Consider the following 20316-nt stretch of genomic DNA (forward strand, 5'->3'; position numbering starts at 1 on the left):
TCGACGGTTGGACTCGATGATCTTAGAGGTCTTTTCCAACCTCAATGATTCAATGATTCTATGACAGTTGCCATTATCTCCACATGGATTGAAACTCATCAACACTGCAGAACATTTTGTAAAATAAATTTCAATGATAATACTAGAGATTATTCAAATCATGCATTGACCAGCATTGGACCTAATTCAGTAAAAAGGATTAAATATCTGAACAATTCTTAAAACTGGAAACCATGCTCCAAGGAGACTCCTTTGTAGTTTATTTCACATAAGTTGTATCTAGATGGGTGGAAAAAATGCATTAGTGTACACGGAATTACCACTGCCAGTATTGGTGAGGAAATAATGAAAAGGTGATTGGCATAAATCATTCAGAAATCTTATTACACAATTCTGATCCATATATTAGATTGACTGGCATTCCAGAGCTGAGAAGTACTAAGGTCAGACTTACTCTGGAGCACTGTATTTCTTTTCACATTGTATTGCAAACAGAAAGTAGAATTCTCATCCCACAGGAAATTCCAACATTTTGACATTTATTTTCAGTGCAAATAAAAAACATACTGAGTTGGAATCACTGAAACTCTTATATGTGATAGTATAGGAATATCAAAATAATGTAAATATCATACAAGTTGAAATGAAAGGAATAAAATGCCAATATAAAATATTTCAACATTGCCAGAAAGAAATAAGGTAAAATTATTCATTTTGATATTTTCTCCATCAAATTTAATCTAAATCAACGTATTCACTTAAGATGAGTCATTTTTGATGAAATTGCATTGTCTAGATAGAAAATTGTATTTTTTTTTTTTCAGCTGGCTCTCATTATTAAAGATTGATCAGATTGTAAAAGTGTTGGGAAAAAACCATCAAGAATTCAGCTTTGGCAAACTTATTATATTGAGAGTAATTTTGATTAAAGTTTCACAGTCCACAAGAAGGAAAAGCAAATAGTCACAGTAATTGTCAACCATATTCAAAGGACTTACAGGTGGCTCTAAAGTGACTTCATAAAAGACAACTAACTGAATTGCTAACGTGAATATGAGCATGTGAACACAAGTTCTGTCGTCTTCCTCTGCAGGTTCTGTGGTTATTCACCCTCAGTAGCAGCCCGTGCTTTGGTCACTTCTCCATTGTCATCCTGCATATGATGATTTAGCGCCTCTCTTGTACCAGCTTGCCAGTGTCCAATTTACCGTCTTGTCAAGGAACAGATATGTTTGTGTGTCCAACTTTCCATTTTCTATCATTTCAAATTTAGCTCCTGCACCTTGTTTCTATGGCCTTACATATCAGCTTGCTTCTCCCCTTCTGTTCTCATTGTGATCCCTTCATTCACTTCTCTCTTTCATCATCACTCACCTCCTTCTCTAGCTTTTCTGCTTTCTTACGAAATACTCTACAGAATTTGTGTTGTCACACACCAAAAAAGCTCTTCCCTCTCCCCAGGAATAACCCCTTAACTCATTGACTTGTGTCTCATCCTATGTTAAGCTTAAACACTTCAAGGTTCTTTGGGGAAAAACAATCCACAATCATATAAATGGTATGACTTCAGTGGTATTCAGAAAACAAAGAATAAATGAGCACAAACTTTTTTCCGCAGGGAAGGCAATTTAATTCTATGCCAAGCTAATTAAGGGAACTCATGAAGATAAGGGATGCCTTCTGTTCAGATGTTGCTATATTTTTTCTATGCCCGTACTGCTTCTGTACATACACTGTACATCCACTCACCAGGTGCAAATGGAGACCAAGCCACAAGCGTTTCAATGTCCTTAGTTGATTTATTATAATGGTTCTATCACTAATCCAGCAAAATGATGGTAAAATCAGTTTGAAACAGATTCTCCTGAAATTGCTAATAAAGCAATAAGGAGGACAAATGAAAGAAATTAGTGTAATGTACTTGCTTGTTAACAAACTTTTGATGCTATTGTGCATGGAGAAAATCTGGCTTGGAAAAGCAGTTGGGCCTATTCATACATATTGAACCTTTCCCCATCTCATGCATCACTAAACTTCTTGCAGATGCTTAAGTGACTTACGTGAAGTACTACAAAGAGCAAAAACATCAATGAAAAGTGGCCTGCATTTCCAATTAGAAGCACTAAATTTAGCCCTTGGATGCAGTGGCTCTATGAATGATTTGGTATACTTTCCATAATAGAATTAGTAAATTTAACCTTTCACAGGCTTATACAAAAGTATTTCTTCCTATATAGTCAGTATTTCTCTGGTCAAACGTGTCAGTTTCAAAAGTTCTCTCTCAAGGAAGTTTTCTCCTCTCCTTAAGTCCATCTAATCACTCCTAGGTGGCCCTGCCTTGTTCCACCCTAAATAATTCCTGTTGGTATTTATATACTATAATTGTGGACATTCATCATTGGCAGTTCTTTAGGCAGTCTTGTGACTTGGATAGCAGAACGTAACTGGTGTTTAGCATTTGCTCTGCTCTGTACATTTCCAAAGCGCTAAACAGCCATTTATTACCTGCATTTGGCATCTGCCCAAAAAACTTCAGTTTTTCAAGCCCTTGTGAGGATGGGAACATTGTTGAAGCAGTATTCTCAGAATCCTGGATGTACATTTACTCCTGCTGCAATTAAAGTATTTCTGAATATTTTCAGACAGCTAAGAGGTGTAATTCCTTCTTCTTCATGCCAGGTATGTTGCGGTGTTGCATGTCACCAGCCCTTCTGTGGACAAGTTGAAGGAGCTAGATAACTACGGTCAGCGTGGTATTGAATCCAAATGAAGAAGGTGGGCTTAGAGGGTACAGGTATCAGGTTAGGCTCTGGGCTGCCTTTACATGACTACGTGGTTCCAATTAGAGCGAGCTTGAATCTGCCTAGAAAAGATTAAGCAGGAGCATCCATTGCTTACTTCATCCAACCGTGCAGTCATGAACCTAGAAACCCTTGCAGCACGCTGCTGATCATCTGGTAAACTGGAAATGTTCAGCAAAACCTTCAGAAGAATCCCTTAGGTAGTCAGTCAGTTTTAGAGGACAAGGTTAACTAACAATTTAAGACTTTCCATTTTGCAGAAACCATGTAATCTAAGTGTAGTTTTTGTTGTTGTTTGAGTGAAATAGTTGCATGCCTTCTCAGGGAAAAGCTATTCTTGTGTTTTAGTCATTAGAGAATGCCACAGTCTCTGTACATTTCCAGAAATATGAGATAAATCACAAATGGAGGGAGTTCAGTGCTCTATCATCACATTAGGTATTTTTTCCCATAAAGATCACCACCCACTGTACTGGGTACTGTATCGGGGTAGGAATGGACTCAGCAGACAAACTGTAAGTCCTGGCACACTCAGTGGTTAAAAAACAAACCAAGTAGGTAAACAAAAACAACACACAGGAAAGCAGAGAAGAACAATAGAGGGCTGGGTAGATGCCTGAAACACTTTTTGGCTTGATGTGTTTTTCTGGTTTCACACTGCTGTCTTCTCATGCCTTGAGTGAAGCGTTGTTATATATTATTACCATTAATAACTACATATAACAACATTGCCATGATCAGCACACCAGAGAGGAAAGAAAAATCTAACAGACAATCTTCTCACAGGAACAAATAAATCTAAAATTGGCCATGACTAAATTTAGCCTTAATTACAGATGATTTTTAGCCATCAAAGCATAGTATTTTCCTCCTAGTACAAGCAGCATGGGCAATGCAACTCTTTCATTCATGCGTTTAAAGGGGTGTGAATTGTTAACAAAAGGGATCTGTAAAAAAGGGAGGATTTTATCCTATTAACCTAACAACTCCAAAGATACTTGTATGTCCCTTTAAAAAGCAAAGCTGATGAGGCCAGTGCCTGGCTCAGTGAACAGGCCAAAATTCCCAACTATTTGGGATGAGGGAAACTCAGATTCAAGCACTCATTCTGAATGAGGAAAAGCAAAAATGTAAACTCGCACTTCACACATCCTACGTGAAATTTTGACCACTGGGCCAGTTTCTTTCTCAGGACAAAATAATAATAATAAAAAATCCATCTTGGACTTCAGGATTTTTCCTGACAAATTTCACCATAGCTGGTATGCTCCTAGGAAACACTTAAGTTTTGATAAGTCCACATCTCTTACTGACTGCTAATTTAGTTGAAAAAAAATGTGCATCTCGCTTCAGCTAAATTCTCCATCATTCCACCTCGGTGTTTTAATTTTATGCTCTGCCACAAATTTCAGCATAACTTTTGGGCAGGCACTTCATTTCCTGCATACCCATGCTCTTCCTATGATGCTGTGATTTTCTCTCTCCATAAACTTTTCAGGGAAATGGAGTGTCTGTAATTGTGACTATAACTCATATCTTCATCTTCACGTCTCAGATTGCTACTACAATAAAGCTCAGGACTACTCAGTACAAGAAAGCAAACATTTCCTGACGCCTGGAGAGATCAGCCCTGTTCAGTCTGACTTCTTGGTTTGAATATTATAAAAACTTTTTCCTATCAACGATCCCACAGATTGCACAATGCGACTCCCGGTACCTTTAGGATCCCAATAGAGTCACACCCATTCATCCAGAGCCACATATAAGTCAGCAGAATAATAATCTTCCCAACATTCATCTCATCATGAAGATGTAGTAAACTTACGTGAGCTCCAGCTGTGCACATAGCCAAGCATGTGAGAACAACACGCGATGCATGAATGTCTGTTCACCTACTGAATCATAACAAACTGTTGGTTTTCAATAGCTACACAGTGCTGCAAAATTACTGCATTATTCATTCCAAGCTATGCTGCAACTTCCTTTATCGAGTCTGGATTTAATACTGGCCTCAGCAGGGGGAAGGGTCAGATAACAATTATTTAGGGCTCCACAGAGACCCCACAAAGCTATGTTAGATAATGCAATGAGTCATTCAATGCACTTGCCCCTTAATCTCTGCCTCGGGCCACCACTAGTCTCCCATTAGCCCTGGAAACTAAATAGAGATTATTACACCTCTAAGTGTATGAGTGCATGTGTATAAGAAGGAAGAATGATTCTGTTTTTTTCCTATTGCTACATAGCTAGTTGTCTCACCATTTTCTGGGAGAAAATATTTAAATCAATGGTGTGTCTGAACATGAAATTCACAGGCAGAGGCTTGTGCAGTACATTTTAAAATAAACCACTACTAAAAAGAAATGACAAACGATGAAATAGATCTGCCCTGTACTTGCAATCCACTTCTACACGCTCATTTTAGTGAAAACAGATGATTTAATAACCTTTTCTTATAAACAGCGTTACAGCTCTTACAGAATCCAGGTTGTATTTTGTAATTTCTCACGTCCCATCAATACAATTCTTAAGCAGTTTTCAGATGCAGAGCTAAACTCCATTGCCCTCTAATACACCTTTACATACCCTCTGAGAGTTCTGGTGCTGCAGCCTTATTATTGAGGGCAGAGTATGAATTGCAGTGAGAACTGCCGTGATAAGAGTACAGCATGAAATTTGTCTAGCAGGATTTTCACCTGATGCCTAATGCACTGTGAGCTATACTGGCCAGATTTAACAATCCATAACTAAATCTGCGTGGCTGACTTTATTAATAAATCTAGCAGTTACAGATACATGAGAACTAAACACAGACCTCACTCTTCATGCATCATAACAGAGCCACACTTTAATAATACTTTGTTCTTAATTTACTGAAGAAGTTAGAACAAAAAAACAACCTCTAAAATGCTACTACTCTAAAACTGCTTTCACTTACTTTCTGCCACTTTACTCCTAAGCCAAAGCTACCAGTATTCACCTTACATTTCTTCTATTTGAGCAGCTGCATTATTTCCTTCTTCCTTAACTTTCCCTAGATTCACACTAGATTTTAATTTCTTGACCACAGAAGAATAGTAGCTTACTAAAATTCACTAAGGACATACAGGCCATCAAAACTCTGTATGACTTACCCTCTCCTGCCTGTCTTTCATTAAAATGTTAGTCAAGAGCTCCATATTCAGCAAGGATTTGGGACAGCCACCTAAGCAGGTCTCAGGTCAAATACAGTATTGAGGCAAAACACTTGCATTTTTCTGGTTTTTGTTTTTGTTTTTTTTTTTCAGATTTTTAAATACAAGTGAAAAGACTAACATTACAAAGCTAGCCAAGAGAAGAAGAATGGAGTCAGGCTTCCTGATTCCTAATGTCTAGCTTAAAACCCGTCTTATTCTCCCATTCTGGTCTGATAACTATGTAAGCATCCTACAACAAAGTAGAAAATAGAAATAATTCTACCTAGAAAGACTTGGAGAAATCCACAGCCTGTATTACTGCAAACTGTAGTGATGCGGGTTTTTTCTGCAAGTCCCTGGTTCCAATATCTGCTCTGAACCAGTGGAAAAGGGATTTGACTCTGATTCTACCACCCACAGATCCGTATCAGAACCATGAGGACAGAGCTATCAGAACCAGAGAGAGCAGACCAACCGGCCCTGGTTTGCTTTGGCAACTTAGCCTCTGGGAAGGAGATGGAGGTTTCTTTACCTCCGATAGTTAATTAAAAGAAGTTTGTACACTTGTGGAATGCCTTTGGTTCCTTGGTAATGAAAGATGCAGTTGGATGTGTCAGATAGTCCATAACACATTAGCTTCTTCTCCACCTGCTCCATGGCACTCCTGAATGTACCTTGCCAAAGGGTCAGGCTAACAGCTTTTTGAAATGAAAACTAGACTTTGAAAGGCAGCTCAGTGCTCCAGCTCTTCGTCTATAGGTTTGATACTGCAAAAAAAGGGGGAGGCACAAGCAACAGAGCAGGTCACCTTACCATCCCCAGTCTTCTCCTGTGCTTTAAAATGTTTGCATGCTAGCTGTCCAAGGCACCTAATCACCAGAGACAAACATCAATGGAGTGCTAATCCAAACTAATCCTTGGCATTGTGGATGAATGACATCTGTTAACTGTTGTGCTGATGCTTTAACTGAAATTTTGCAACTCATTGAGCACACCAATAGAAGTAATGCTTCCCTGCCCACAATTAGAGCAGTTACATAGTAAGCTTTTCTGTTGAAAAGGCAGATAAGAACTTATTATGACAGAAAGAGAGAGCAGAAACAGTAGCCCATACTGTGAGTGCTGTAACAATTTGGTCTACCTTTTATATCTTAAACGTGGTCCTTTTTTGTATTTTTCCTCTGAGATACAAATGAGATAATGGAATTGTTGCTCTGTATCATTTGGTAATTCCCTAGAAACACATTAGAATAGCCTTTGGTAATTGACTCCACTGAAAAGCAAATGAAAGTATCTAAGAGTCACTATTATATTATACAGGAACCACAATTTAGCAAGATTGGAATTATTTTATTAGACAGTAAAACATAGTCTATCTGGAAATGCTACCTGTTTTAAAATTCAGTCATTATCTGAAATGGTATTTTCTTTGTTACTTAGGAGAGACAATATTTTAAAGGATCTGAAGAGAAAAAAAGTATTGCTTTTTCTCTTTTTTAGTGAAACTCAAGCTATCCGATTTTCTTCCTTATGACTTGATTGTGGGAGAAATTATAAATTTAGTCTTGAAATAAAATGAAAATAAAACCAATAAGAGTTTGCTTGAGTATTTGCACCAGACAAGACTACTGGATGCCTGTGACTACAGCTTATGCAAATACACTCTCTGATTACTGGTATTCCCACAGGTATTTTTTGTTTTTCTTCATTTAATGCATCTTCACATAACCTTAAACAAACTCTCTTCACAATACAGAGGGACTCTGAACTTTTAGTGGCACTTCTAAATCCCACAGCAATCTATGTAAATAAACAATTACACACTCAATCCTCTTTGCATACACAAATCAGCTATCAGGGTGCTACCTGACAGATGGGGTACTTCAGGAGACAAAACACGTATGCTTCCACTGAAAATACAACTCCATTGTAATATGAGCTTTCTAAGTGTTGGATTTAAACTTGAAGCATATCCAGAACACAACTAAAATCCCATTAAAATGGAAATGAATTTTCTGACTCCTTTTATTAAAACTTTCTACTTTTCAGTTTCCCTCATCTTTAGCAAAGTTACAATTTAGTATTTGTAGCTTCTTATTTAGTCCAGCAGAATAAGCAGTATTAGCAAGGTGAAAGCTTATATTAACACATAAAAGCTTGGGTATTTTTAATAGTATTAGGACAGGAAACATAAGGCTACAACAGCACGGCTTCCTTTATAGTCAAGTCACAGCTTTTACAGAATAACTTCTTCTATAACGTGAGGTTCATAAAAAAGAGATGCTAAAGTATTCAGTTAATTTGAGACTCTCAACACTTCATTTACTATAAACAGGTTCAGGTAACAAGGGCTTACAGAGAAAGCAAGCAGCAGCAACATAGAACCAGCGGCTCTTACTTTCCTATTCAAGCACTCATTCATCCTCTTTGGCTTTATGCTTATACTTACCTGTCCCAGGTAAGATGAAGTCGTTCTTGCATGTCTAGTCTATTCTTTACAGGTTATCACCAAATAGCCTGGAAATTCCAATCCTTTCTCCTGTTCTGCCACATGCTTCTTATATGTCTTCAAACTTCTCACTTGTCTCCTTAGAAACTTTTTCTAACCTCTTTCTTCTCACAATACATGCGTAAATAAAATCAATAACAGAAGCAGGGCCTTTTCAAGGCTAACTATAGATCAAGCAAGAACATTTTCAGGATAGTTGTGCCTACCTTAAATGAAGAAGATGCACTAAATGAACTTCAGAAGTCTCTTTCTGTTTTGTTTTCTGCAGCTTCTCTATTTTTTTTCTATAGAAGGAAGAAGAGCAATATTGACATTGCAACCAGAAGTCGATGAAATCTGTAAGGCACCAATATAGATATATCTTATTATCTACATTCATATATGCACACACCCACACCATCATCTAATCTGGTTTCAGCTAGAAATCAGTATTCCTAGTTTTTCCTCTGTCAAGAAAGTAAGAAAGAGAGACAGCTGAACAGGACACATCGGCAACTAAGGGCAGAAGTTGGAACAAGCAGCATTTTGAACGAGGTGCAGTGTGAAAGGGCAAAAGTAAAACCAGTACCTTGCTGTGTAGGGTCTGATGTCCCACAGTATCCAAAGTGAATTGTTCCACTGGGGTAATTGTACAGAAGGTTAACGTATATGTGTAGTATATACACGTGTAATATATATGATGATATGTGTAGACGAGGCGCTTAGGGACATGGTTTAGTGGGCACGGTGGTGTTGGGTTGACGGTTGGACTTGATGATCTTAGAGGTCTTTTCCAACCTTAATGATTCTATGATTTTATGATTCTAAGGTTGATGGTAGACTGGAACAAGGACACCAACAGAGCTATCGCATCTTGTCTGGGTGCAGAGGGAATGCTTTAGTCTTAGCCATGAAAAAAGGAACAAAGATAGCAAGTGAAAATTATAATGTAAAACTGAAGTTTCATTAAAGGATAAGGATTACCTAAATCTATTCTGGCAAGCTTCCATTCAACTAGTCCTCTACTGAAGAATGGGCCTTGTTATTTTCAAGGGAAGTCATACAGTTCCACTTTTTGCTAAAAGCTTGCCCCAGCTGACACACTTAAATGGGTAGCAGCATATACTTTACACATTTTTAAGTACTGGAAAGTATTGGAAACTTTCAAACATTGATAGAAGTGTTGCAGATGATGGAAGACCAAATCTAGTTGAAGATGGCCAGTTCCAACTTTGTTGGAAGGCATGCTTCTTCCTATAAGTGCTAAGAGCTTCCTTTGTTGGTTGGGACTTTTCCCAGGCACTTCATTTCTTTGACATATCTACTACTCATCCAAAACTTCAGAGCTTTACCCAACTGCACCTGTGTTAGGCTCCTTTCTGGAACAGGATGTTTCAGTGTTTTGCAATTCCCATTAAATCCACAAACCTGTTGTCAGCTCCCAGCAGTACTACTCTGCTGGATTTTCCACCTGCATTGTGTGGACTGGATTACTGACAAACCAGAACTGGATAAAACTGTTCAAATGCCTGGATGCTGCAACGAGAACAACAGCACAGCAGATTCTCCTTTGTCAGGCGTCAGTATTCTTTCACCACACAGGGCTAGAGCATAGACACAGCAAAGAAAATCATGAAATAACTGTCAAAGGTAGCTAACATCAATTACGACAGACTGCAGGTTAAATTGCATATGCCACTTTTCCAAAGCAAATCTTCTATAAAGAAGTTCTTGTGTCATTTTTAAATTCTAATATTTTGCTGAGAACTCAAGATTAGGAAAAAAAACCCAAAATCAATTATTTGCTACAGCTGGCCACTGGAATCAGATGCAGCTGTGGTATGGATGGGGCAACTACAATGACATGGCTTTTTCCCCTCCTGTTAGTAGAGATTATACTGCATTATATGATATTAAGAGGGTGGAGAACGCTCCTAAGACAGTGATGTATTGAAGAGCTGGCTGAGCTAATTTTAGACCATTTAAGCTCAGAAACTGGCAGCAGTTTTTCTGAGAGCTCAGTTAAGACTAATTTACCTTGAGTCGTGTACTGAACTCATCCTGCAGATCACAAAAATGTAAAACTATCATGCACTTAGAGGATAAAAAAAAATACTCTGCTAGTCCCTGCAGGTTACATAAAAATGCTTTTAGGAGCGGTAACGCCAAGAGGACATGACTTGCATTTTTAGACTTATGAATGCTCTTCCACAGTAATTAAAAATGACATATCTTATTAAATCACTTAGTACATACCTTAAAGCATATGATGCAGCGGTTTCTTGAAAAAGCCAATTACACAGTATAGCTCTGTACAAGGCCAATGCTTCAAAGCAATTTTCAGATTTTGGGCTACGTATGCTTCAGAAAGGGAGAAGCTTTTTTTTTTTACTGCCAAGAAGGTACACTGCAAATAAGATACAAGCCCCTCTACTTGATTTTTTGTTGTTGTTGTGAATTAAAAGTCCATTGCATATCTTAGCTTCAGCACAAATATTCACAAATTATTAGGGAGGTCTTTTAATGGGAGAGGCCCCTCTTTATACTGAACTTGCATGTAAGTAAAACAGCGGTAATGATTAAATGATGGATAGGATGCAGTTTTGGTATTGCTTGCCTGTTCCCACCAAAGAACATTACTGCTAGAATTCACGGGTAGGAGAAGCCTCAAGTCTTTGCCATGTAGCTAGATACTGTATTAATCTTACAGGACTGCAGATCCTAACTGTACATATCATATGAAACATTTAGGTTTCTTTCCATTATCTGTTTAGCCACTGTTTTGCTGTGCTGACACTTAATGAAAACCAGCCCTAGAATGTCTTTCTTCCACAAAGAAATATTTTTCTTTCCCAAATTTGAAACAGTAACAGTTTTAGAAAACTAGTACACTGAGAACTCCTGTTTTATCTGGACAAGGCAGGTTTTTTTCTTCTGTTTCAGAAATGAAAGATACTAAATGTCAGACCAGAGGATACTGTCAACACAAGCCCAAAAGTTAACCTTCAGTGTTAGGAGAAATAGTCAAGTATGGCAAGATTCTTCTTGAAAGGCAGTAGACCTTGCTGGCAGTACGACACCAAACACTTAGTGGGGTCAGAGTCTAGTGAAAACCCACGTGCAAACTAAAAGCAGAAATAGCGCCAAGATGATCTTCATCTTGTGAGCTGAGAAGGATCAAGTAGAGGTATCTCCCAACTTCAGCACCAAATCTGACTGTAGGAGTTGAAAAGCAGACCTTGTGTCAGCATTTTTAAACTCTTACTGAGCAGGGAGTACACGGCACCTCAAAAAAATCCTCCTTTAACACTGAAATTCACAAGTCCATTATATAAATATTTTTCCTTAAAGAATCACCTCCTGTCCCTTGAAATGCAACTAGATATTTCGTCTCCTCACCAATACCTGTAAAACATCTGCATTGTGTCCTTTAATGTAATCTCACTGCCTCGTCCAAGGATTCAAAGATAAACAAAACTGAAGTATTTGGATGGAAAAGGAGATGTGTGACAGCCTAGGTATGTCCATGGCACATGCAAACGGCCCTTTTTATTCCAGGATTTTATTGTTTTTAATAAAAATAATATCAAATCACACAAGTTAAGTTTAAATCCCAAGGAAGATAAAGAATACTTCCATCCAATTATTTTCCTAGGAACACCATTAGAAAACAGACAAATCACAGGATAAAGGAAACATTAATTTTTGTAATGACAAAAAAATTTAGAAGCTGAAGTTGGCTTTTAGCCAGAGGGCTTTTTAAACCTCTAAAGAAGTTTTTAAAATGCCCAAGACCCTTTTTCTTGCTAAAGATCACAACAAAATCATAGAGTCTTGACATTTTTCTGATGTTCAGCATTGGTTTTGACAGTAACAACCAGATGTTCCTGCTTATTAGCAAATGCAAAGTCTGGGCCAGCCTAAGAGTAAGTTTATCAGGAACACTTCCCCTCAGATATCTGAGAGGCATAAGTTTATGGGAGAGATTCTTGGGAGATGACAGGCAGTTAAAAACATTGGCACCTTATAATAAGTAGTTGAGAAGATAATTGAAAAAAATACAATCATACCTGAGGTAGGGCACACTAAGTTCAATTTGTTGAACAGCCAAGTGCCTTCACTGCTTAAGCTTAGTAACTTGCTATTGTCCCAGAAAATGAATCCTGGATGTCCTTTTGTAACAGCACTTTTGCAAGGTCAAATGCTAATATACAAAGAAGAATCTGACTTTCTTAGCAGCTGGAGCTGAAGGAGTGGTTCTCGCAACATCCATATTCATAAGAAGTCAACATCATTTTGGTTTCAAGTACTTATAGACTCACAGGAGCTTTATTTCTGAAAATTAGAGGAAAGACAAATGGACTGAGGTTCGTTGATTCCAATACCTGCCCCTCTGCCCAGACCCTCTTGAAAAGCTGACTACAGCTGAAGTGGTCATCTGGCATACGATAGCAGACACTGCTACAGTTACATTTAGAATTAAAGCAGATCAATCTAAAAGAATGGTAGCTCAGTAAAATAGTGTCACTGTTGCCTCAAAAACGTGAGGTAGATGAAAGCGCAACCCATGGATTCTAGCACATATCCTTTTCATTTCAGGGTCCTTGGAAGAAGGCCAGAGTATGATGAGCAGGCACAGAAAAGGATGGTACTTTGATGAGCAGAAACAAGCTGGAATAGTGTATTCCCTGTGCTTTCATAGCAGATGTGACACTCAGTAAAAACAGTAAGTTTCAATATGCTGACAGTAAGCTATGCTCATACACCAGATGTTCACGTGTTGAAATTGTGTTTTATTTAAAAATAACATTGGTGAGATCAGATCTGTGCAAACTACGGTGGAATATGTAAAAGCACAGTTTAAAAGGCCTTATTGATACCCTTTTGTGATGGCAATAGAACTCACTTCTGTCTCCATCAATAATTTATCCCATCCTCCCAAATTCCAGCAAAGGACTCAGTACACTGTTACACGCTGAATCACCACATGAAAAATAGCTGTAGTGCACAAAAGTGTGAATTATTACTTGGTCTTTGAAACCAAATACCCTAATTATCAAGAGTCCAATCCACAACTCTCCGAAAGCCATAAAGCTATTTTAAACACTCATTCTGTGCTTCAGATAGTAACATCTCAAGAATTTCCAAGGCAAGTCCTCTAATTCCCTGAATATTTTGAAACATTCACTTTCCAAAGACATAAAACTAACTTGGTTGTGTTTCAATAGATTTTAAACCTGCACATCTCTATGTACTAAAAAAAGATAGCTTTGGTCCAGGATTGAGTATTGTCTGTTTAACGTATTTTTTGAGACTGTATCACTGTACTATGGGATATATAAGGACTACTATCCCACGTCTGGTTGATCTGAAATGAGAACTGGTTTACAGGTTTTAGGAAAGCCAGACAAAACCGGGGAAGATTTACGAAAACAGTCTCCCACCCTTTTATTGATTCTCAGCTCTCCCAAATTCTGCATAAACAGCCCAAGATATTTGTCTTAAGATGCAAGATATTGTCTTACCTTTATGCCTCTAATTTGTCATAATGAGATCATATTTTACTAGATTGAATACAATAAGCATCAACACAAGCGATCATGATTTTGTGTAAACAGATCTCTTCATACTCCATATAATATACCTCATTAAATTAAACCCTATGGCCACAAACTGTGCCAAAAACTAGAAAAAAGGTGGGTGGATAAGGACCTGAATCCAGTGAAGCATTTAATTCACGATGAGAGAACTGCTGAAGTAGGGACATGATTCTGTAAAGATCCGTTTCCAAAAAGACTTGCTACAACTTAGAAGCTTGTCTTTATGAGCAGACAAATTGATTATTTAAGAAATACTGTTAAATCCACCACCTCCCACCAAGAGTTCAGAATAGCCTAACATTTCTAACAGGTTTTTTCCTATTTGCACTGTTACAGTAGCAATTGTATTTAATTGCCACAATGAAACTTCAGAGTTGTTTTCGCCCCAGGATCATACAAAGAAATACTATGTGAATCCCAAACATATACAGTAGATCAGTTTCAGTTAGCCCAGACAAGCACACCATGCATAATGGTACAGAAAATTCCATCATGACTCATACACTTTTTCTGCTTTCTTTGCCTTCAGACCATGGATGAGAAAAGCAGCCCCCTTCTTCATCTCTTGTGTTTCCATTATTTTTTCAACATGATGAATTAAGTTCAATTGAAGTTTAAAGAACTATGTTGTGAGAAACCTTAGATGAAAACATTAACATTACTCTTTACCACAGAAGTAAACCAAGTTTCTCTCTTTTTCTTCAGTTTGTTGGCCTCTGCTTTGGCACAAACACAAACACACAAAGCCTTTAGGATAAAACCAGAAACAGAACAGACAGCAGGAAGACTGGTTAATAGTATTTGTCTCCAAACAGCTATTATTAATTCTAAAAAAAGCCAAGAGAAGGCTTTCATCAGAAAGGCTGCAGCTATTTTGCATCATTTTCCTGGTGCCTAAAGGCTGGATGCTACAGTCCTATATACAGGATTCGTGGGCTTTCCCTCCGTCTATAAATTAATCTTACTTTCAGAGCACACAATACAGAAAAAAAACCACCTCCCACCTCGCCGCCAATCCTAGGTAACTGTAAGAGATTTTACTTCAAGCAAGTGATCTTGATGCAAAATATACATCCTATTTTTCTGAGGTTATCTATCTCATGATTTTGATTTAGTACTTGTTGAAAACCATTTCCTTTTTACCTAAGAAACCAACAGATCAAAATTTGCAAGTTAACACATTTCAGGTAAGTTTGTGGTCTTTCTGAGCACAAAAGATTATATAAGCATTTTACCTACTATTTTCCTAATTATAAGAAGTAGCCTGTGTAGCCTTTACTTTAAATAACTTGTATCATTCTATGGCAATTCATTCACAAAGAAGTAAAATACCAAGAATTTGCCCCACTTTTGTTTTAACTAAGGAGGCTGGAGTTTTGCCGTTGTGGTATCTTCAGGGAAATAACACGTGTCTGACAGGTTACAGAAACCTTCACAGAAACACAACTGAGAAATAGATAGAAAAAGTCCTTCTTTTTCTAGGAGGAGTCTAATTCTATACTCCATCAGGATTTTTCAGTCCTTTTCCTGTCCTGTTTGGGACTATGGCATGTGTTAATCCAGACATTACTGTTTTAATAGCAGCCACAGAAAAACACCCTTGTAAGAAAAAAGTTTGCTTATGCACTTTGCTCTTGTACAGAAGATTGATTTCAGTACATGCAAACATACAGTTTGACAAGGCATAGTTTGGAAACTGGGAAGACAGTAAGCACCTCTGTTTCGCTCTGAGACTAAGGTCCAAAAAAAATCGGCACCCTATGTTATGATCGAGCAATCAGGTTAGACTAATTTATGCAATCTGCTTTTTTCTGAGATGCTCTATGGCTTCAGAAGTCAGAAGCATCGATTGCTTACTCTACACTAATTCTGCAAAGCTTTCAACATGAGTGCTATGGACTGAATGAGAGCAGAACATTCCTTCAGGACATCTTCTGCAGTTCAGAGATACAAGCTGTAGACTTTACAAACAGATTAATTCTGCCCTCTGCATTGACTGCTGAATCTCTGAAGAGAAACAGCTTGGGAGGAAAGAAGATTTTTAATGGCTACTTGAGCTCACCTAAGAAAAGAAGGAAAACAAAGCAACAACTGAGGCTAAAGGGCTCCATACAGTGTTTTATCTTTGCTTAGGCCACTGGCATCCTGATTTCAGTGTAACTCTTTATCATTGATTTGCGTATTAGACTATCACTTAGTCTCTTTCCCGGTATGTAAGAACTCCTCAAATTAAAGGTTATAATCTTTCATGTTGTAATAATTAATGAAGACATTTAAAGTATCATCACTCTAATAAAGGATGACTTAGGAAACCACAAGAATAAAACACCAATTTAATATAAGAATTACCTTGACATTTTTATATTTCACTGTGAAAATCATTAAGTTTTTAACTGTATGTTACTATTTTTAGGGCTAGCTGGAAAAACGATTTTGATCTTCAGGGTATTAATCATCTACCTACAGCACAGAAGCAATGAAAAAGCAGCAAGGTGAGCACTCCATATAGCTTAGCCCACCAAGTCACCTCCACCAGAGGAGGCAGTGATGGGCAATTCCACAGTGCTGCCTCCGGTACGACTGTGAAAAAGGCCACGATGCTGACCAAAGTCAGAGATTAACATGGCCCCTCTCTACTGCATATTGTATTGCTTGCTTCCTGACACAAATCAAAAGGCTTTGGAGGACAGTTGCATTTAAATAAATTCTTTGCCTTATGGTTTCCCCTCCCTGCTTCCATTTCCTTCAGCTATGAAATTTAAAAAAAAAAAATCCCAAGTAAAACAATGTAACAGATATTTATAAGGGTATGCACAAGCGTGAGCAACTAATCCAGTTTGTTAGGTTTAGAGATGACAAAAAAATTGGTTTTTTTAATCTTGTATTTTATTATACATAAAAATCACTAAAAAAATATTAGTGGTAACAAGAAGTGTGCTGAAACCCATCCTTTTCTTTTTTTTTTTCAGAACAGAAGAAAACAAACACATAAGGAAAGTATGCCCAAACTCTACTCAGGAACTCATCTTCAGAACTATTTGAATTTTGAGATGTAGTGATTTCTCGATGTCTGACAAATACAGCTGTCTTTCCTACTGTACTGGAAGGAAGTAACTCAAGGCTCAATAATCTTCTGCAATTTTTAGGAGCAATCTATGCTTGCTATCATATGCCACTGGGGTGAATTGCAAAGATAGTTTAATCCCTGATTACAAGTACAGACTCTTGAAATACTACAGCAATGCATAGATGGTGTGATACTAAGCGTAACAGCTCTGCCCTACTAATGCTATTTCGTGGACAGTAGCAGGACCACAGGAAAAGTGCCAAACCATAAAATCACAGCTCAAAAGCATCAACTACTTATTTGTACCTGATATTAGAAAAGGGATTAGAGGCAAAAGTGTAACCCTAAGTGCCTGTGGGAAGGACCCACGTTGGGGAAGTTTGTGAAGGACTGTATCCCCTGGGAGGGACCCCACGCTGGAGCAGGGGAACAGCGTGAGGAAGGAGCAGTGGAGATGAAGTGTTATGACCTGACCACAACCCCCCATCCCCCTGTGCCACTGAGAAGGAGGTAGGAGAGTTGGGAGTGAAGTTGAGCTGGGGAAGAAGGTGGGTTTAGTTTTCTTTTTATTTCTCACTATCTTACTCTGGTATCAATTGGCAATAAATTAAATTAGTTTTCCCCAAGTCAAGTCTGTTTTGCCTGCGACAGTAATTGGTGAGTGGTCTCCCTGTCCTTATCTCAACCCATGAGCTTTTTCATTGCATTTTCTTAGCCTGTCCTGCTGAGGAGGTAGAGTGGGAGAGCAGCTTGGTGGGCACCCGGTGGCCAGCCAATGTTAACCCACCCCACCTTTGTAAGAATTTGAATAGGGAAGTCTAGGGACTCAGCTTCTCACAGGGGCCCTAACAAGGCCTAACAACAGCTGGCGATCAGCCAGAAACAGATCTGCAAACAGATCCTGTCAGTGACATTGCTCTTAACACATCTCATTTTATAACTTTAAAATGCTGTGCAAACGTCAGTCATCCTCTCACTCATGCAATATATACTTATCCTCAGAGATGTTAAGTAATCAACACAGTCACACCACAGACGCAAGACAAAGCAAAGTTCTAACCTTTACTGTCACTGCCCAGATAAGCAAACCCATGTACAAGACACAAACACGTTTTAAAAGTGTGCATTTACTGCTGACTGAGGTCAGGATCAGTGAGGTGAACTTAAGCCCCTGCAGAACGTGCACATCTCAACAGCAGAATCTTAGGCTTCCCGATTCAGAAACTCAACTCCTTTACTAAAGGCGGGAGACAAATCGGAGCCTGAAAGGACGGGGCTGTTTAATGGTGCTTCATCCAGCACAGGAGGCAGTTGGCCTGTTTCCCAAGCTTTCTTCCTCCGCTTCTCTGGCTCAGCAGAGACCTTGAATGTTATGGAGAAGCCAATCTGGCAATCAAGGAGCACCTTTAATCACCTTCAAGAGGAATAATCCTTCTAAAGCTTGTCCCTCAGCTGGGAGGAGGGAGGGAATTGTCAAAGGTCAATAAAATTAACATTCAAGAGCAATAAAAATGCAATGGGGAGGTGACAGCTGTAATTGAAAGCCTGGAAAGTGACAGAGGAAGGGGAAGAGAATTAGGGCAGTTTTGTAGAGGTATTTGCTCCAGGGAAAGTATGGGGTCTCTTATCTGGGGAGAGAGACTAGGAAGATCTTGTATCCCACAGGGTAGGCAATAATCTTTGTCAAGGGGGATAGACAGGTAGAAGAACAGAGTGAATCAGGCCGAGGGAAATTCTGCCTGCAAAGGGAGGGAACAGCACATAGTAAAATCTTTGCTTCCTAGTCCACTCACTCAATCACCATCTGCAATAGTTCAGACCCGATCAGTGCTCTAAATTGCCCTCCGCCCACACACCATGCAAGCTCCAAGTCAGAGCATGTCAAAGGGAAGATTACGTAAAGAAATCAGTGCCAGGTTTCCAAGAGTCACATTTTTACAAGGCAAGGTGGTGAACCATGCCAGCATCTACCCACAACTATCAGCCTCTGTTAAAAGCAAACAGCAACAACAGTGTAAGTACTACTTAAAGGGAGTTTCTTCTCCAGACACTTTTAGGCTCACAAAACCTCGGTTCTCAGTCCACTTAGTTACAACTTACACATACCTACAGTTAGCAGGCACACTACTCAGAGCAGCAGAAACAGATGAGTCAAATCAGTCACAGCTGGGGACTCGGCAGGGTGTAGTGGGAAAGGGAGACAAAGTGAATTTCTTTGAAGACAGAATTCCTTGTAGGACATTGTACGTACAGAGACCCCCCTACTCTTGTATTTCAGAAAAAATAGGCGACTGCAATAAGTTATTTTTAACCAAGTTAGCTATAGAAATAGCACTTTTGTCCTTTCAGTGGACAAAACAACAAAGCTGCTAAACTGATTTAAGACAACTTTTTCTATTTAGAAATCAAAGGTAAACTTCTTAAATTTTCATCACCATCAAGTTTGGACTGTAAGCATCATAAGAGCGGCAAGTTATTTAAAGAAAAAGCTAGTAGAAAATACTATAGCTTAAAAAATCCTCCAAGAACTGCTATGTCTACTTCAACCTCTAGATAAGACAGTCATTCTTTTCTTCCCTACCCAGATATATCTGCTGCAGATACATATACAGCTGGTTTTGGTAATTTGGTAATTTCTCCCCTTGCAGACCAAGCACCACAATGCGCACACAAACTTGACTAAGTCATATTTGCTGTTCCAAAAGGAAGTACAAATAACCAGCAGACCAGTGACATTGGCTCTGCAAAATAAACAAATGGTATTTTCTAACCTGCCTTCTGGTCAACAAGCAATCAGTGCTGCCTCCCAAACGTCTCGTCATTGTAACACTCTTGAGCACAGGACTGCTCCTGCTTTTGCCATGCAAGGAAATTATCGTGGAGGATGGTTGCTATTTTTAGAGGCAGCACTGGAAACTACGCATCTCCGCTCCAAATTGTGAGCTCATATACCTCAATGGAGGTGAAGATGTTCAATCACACACAACACATACTCACTGTGTACTGTCAATTAAAAAAGGTCATTTAAGGAGTTCTTAACCTGTCTCTTCATTTACTTGAATTACAACCTTGAGAATAGATTATGTAGTGCTGCAAACCCACAGAAAAGTGGTTTGGTTCATTAGATCCACTGTTTATTTTTAGTTAAAACACTTGACCTTTCCTTCCTCTGCTGTTCCCACCT

General features: G+C 38.6%; 1 protein-coding gene across 1 annotated transcript in view; it reads right to left on the minus strand.

The window, feature by feature from the left end:
- Positions 1–19989, minus strand: part of CHST13 (carbohydrate sulfotransferase 13) — a 104615-nt gene extending 84626 nt beyond the window's left edge. The window contains exon 1 of the mRNA XM_009284435.2: positions 19904–19989. The gene's annotated coding sequence lies outside the window, so the exon portion shown is untranslated. The remainder of the gene's footprint in view (positions 1–19903) is intronic.
- Positions 19990–20316: the final 327 nt, after the last annotated feature.

This window comes from Aptenodytes forsteri, unplaced genomic scaffold, assembly GCF_000699145.1.
Source record: "Aptenodytes forsteri isolate BGI_AS27 unplaced genomic scaffold, ASM69914v1 Scaffold53, whole genome shotgun sequence".
Taxonomy (NCBI): Eukaryota; Metazoa; Chordata; class Aves; order Sphenisciformes; family Spheniscidae; genus Aptenodytes; species Aptenodytes forsteri.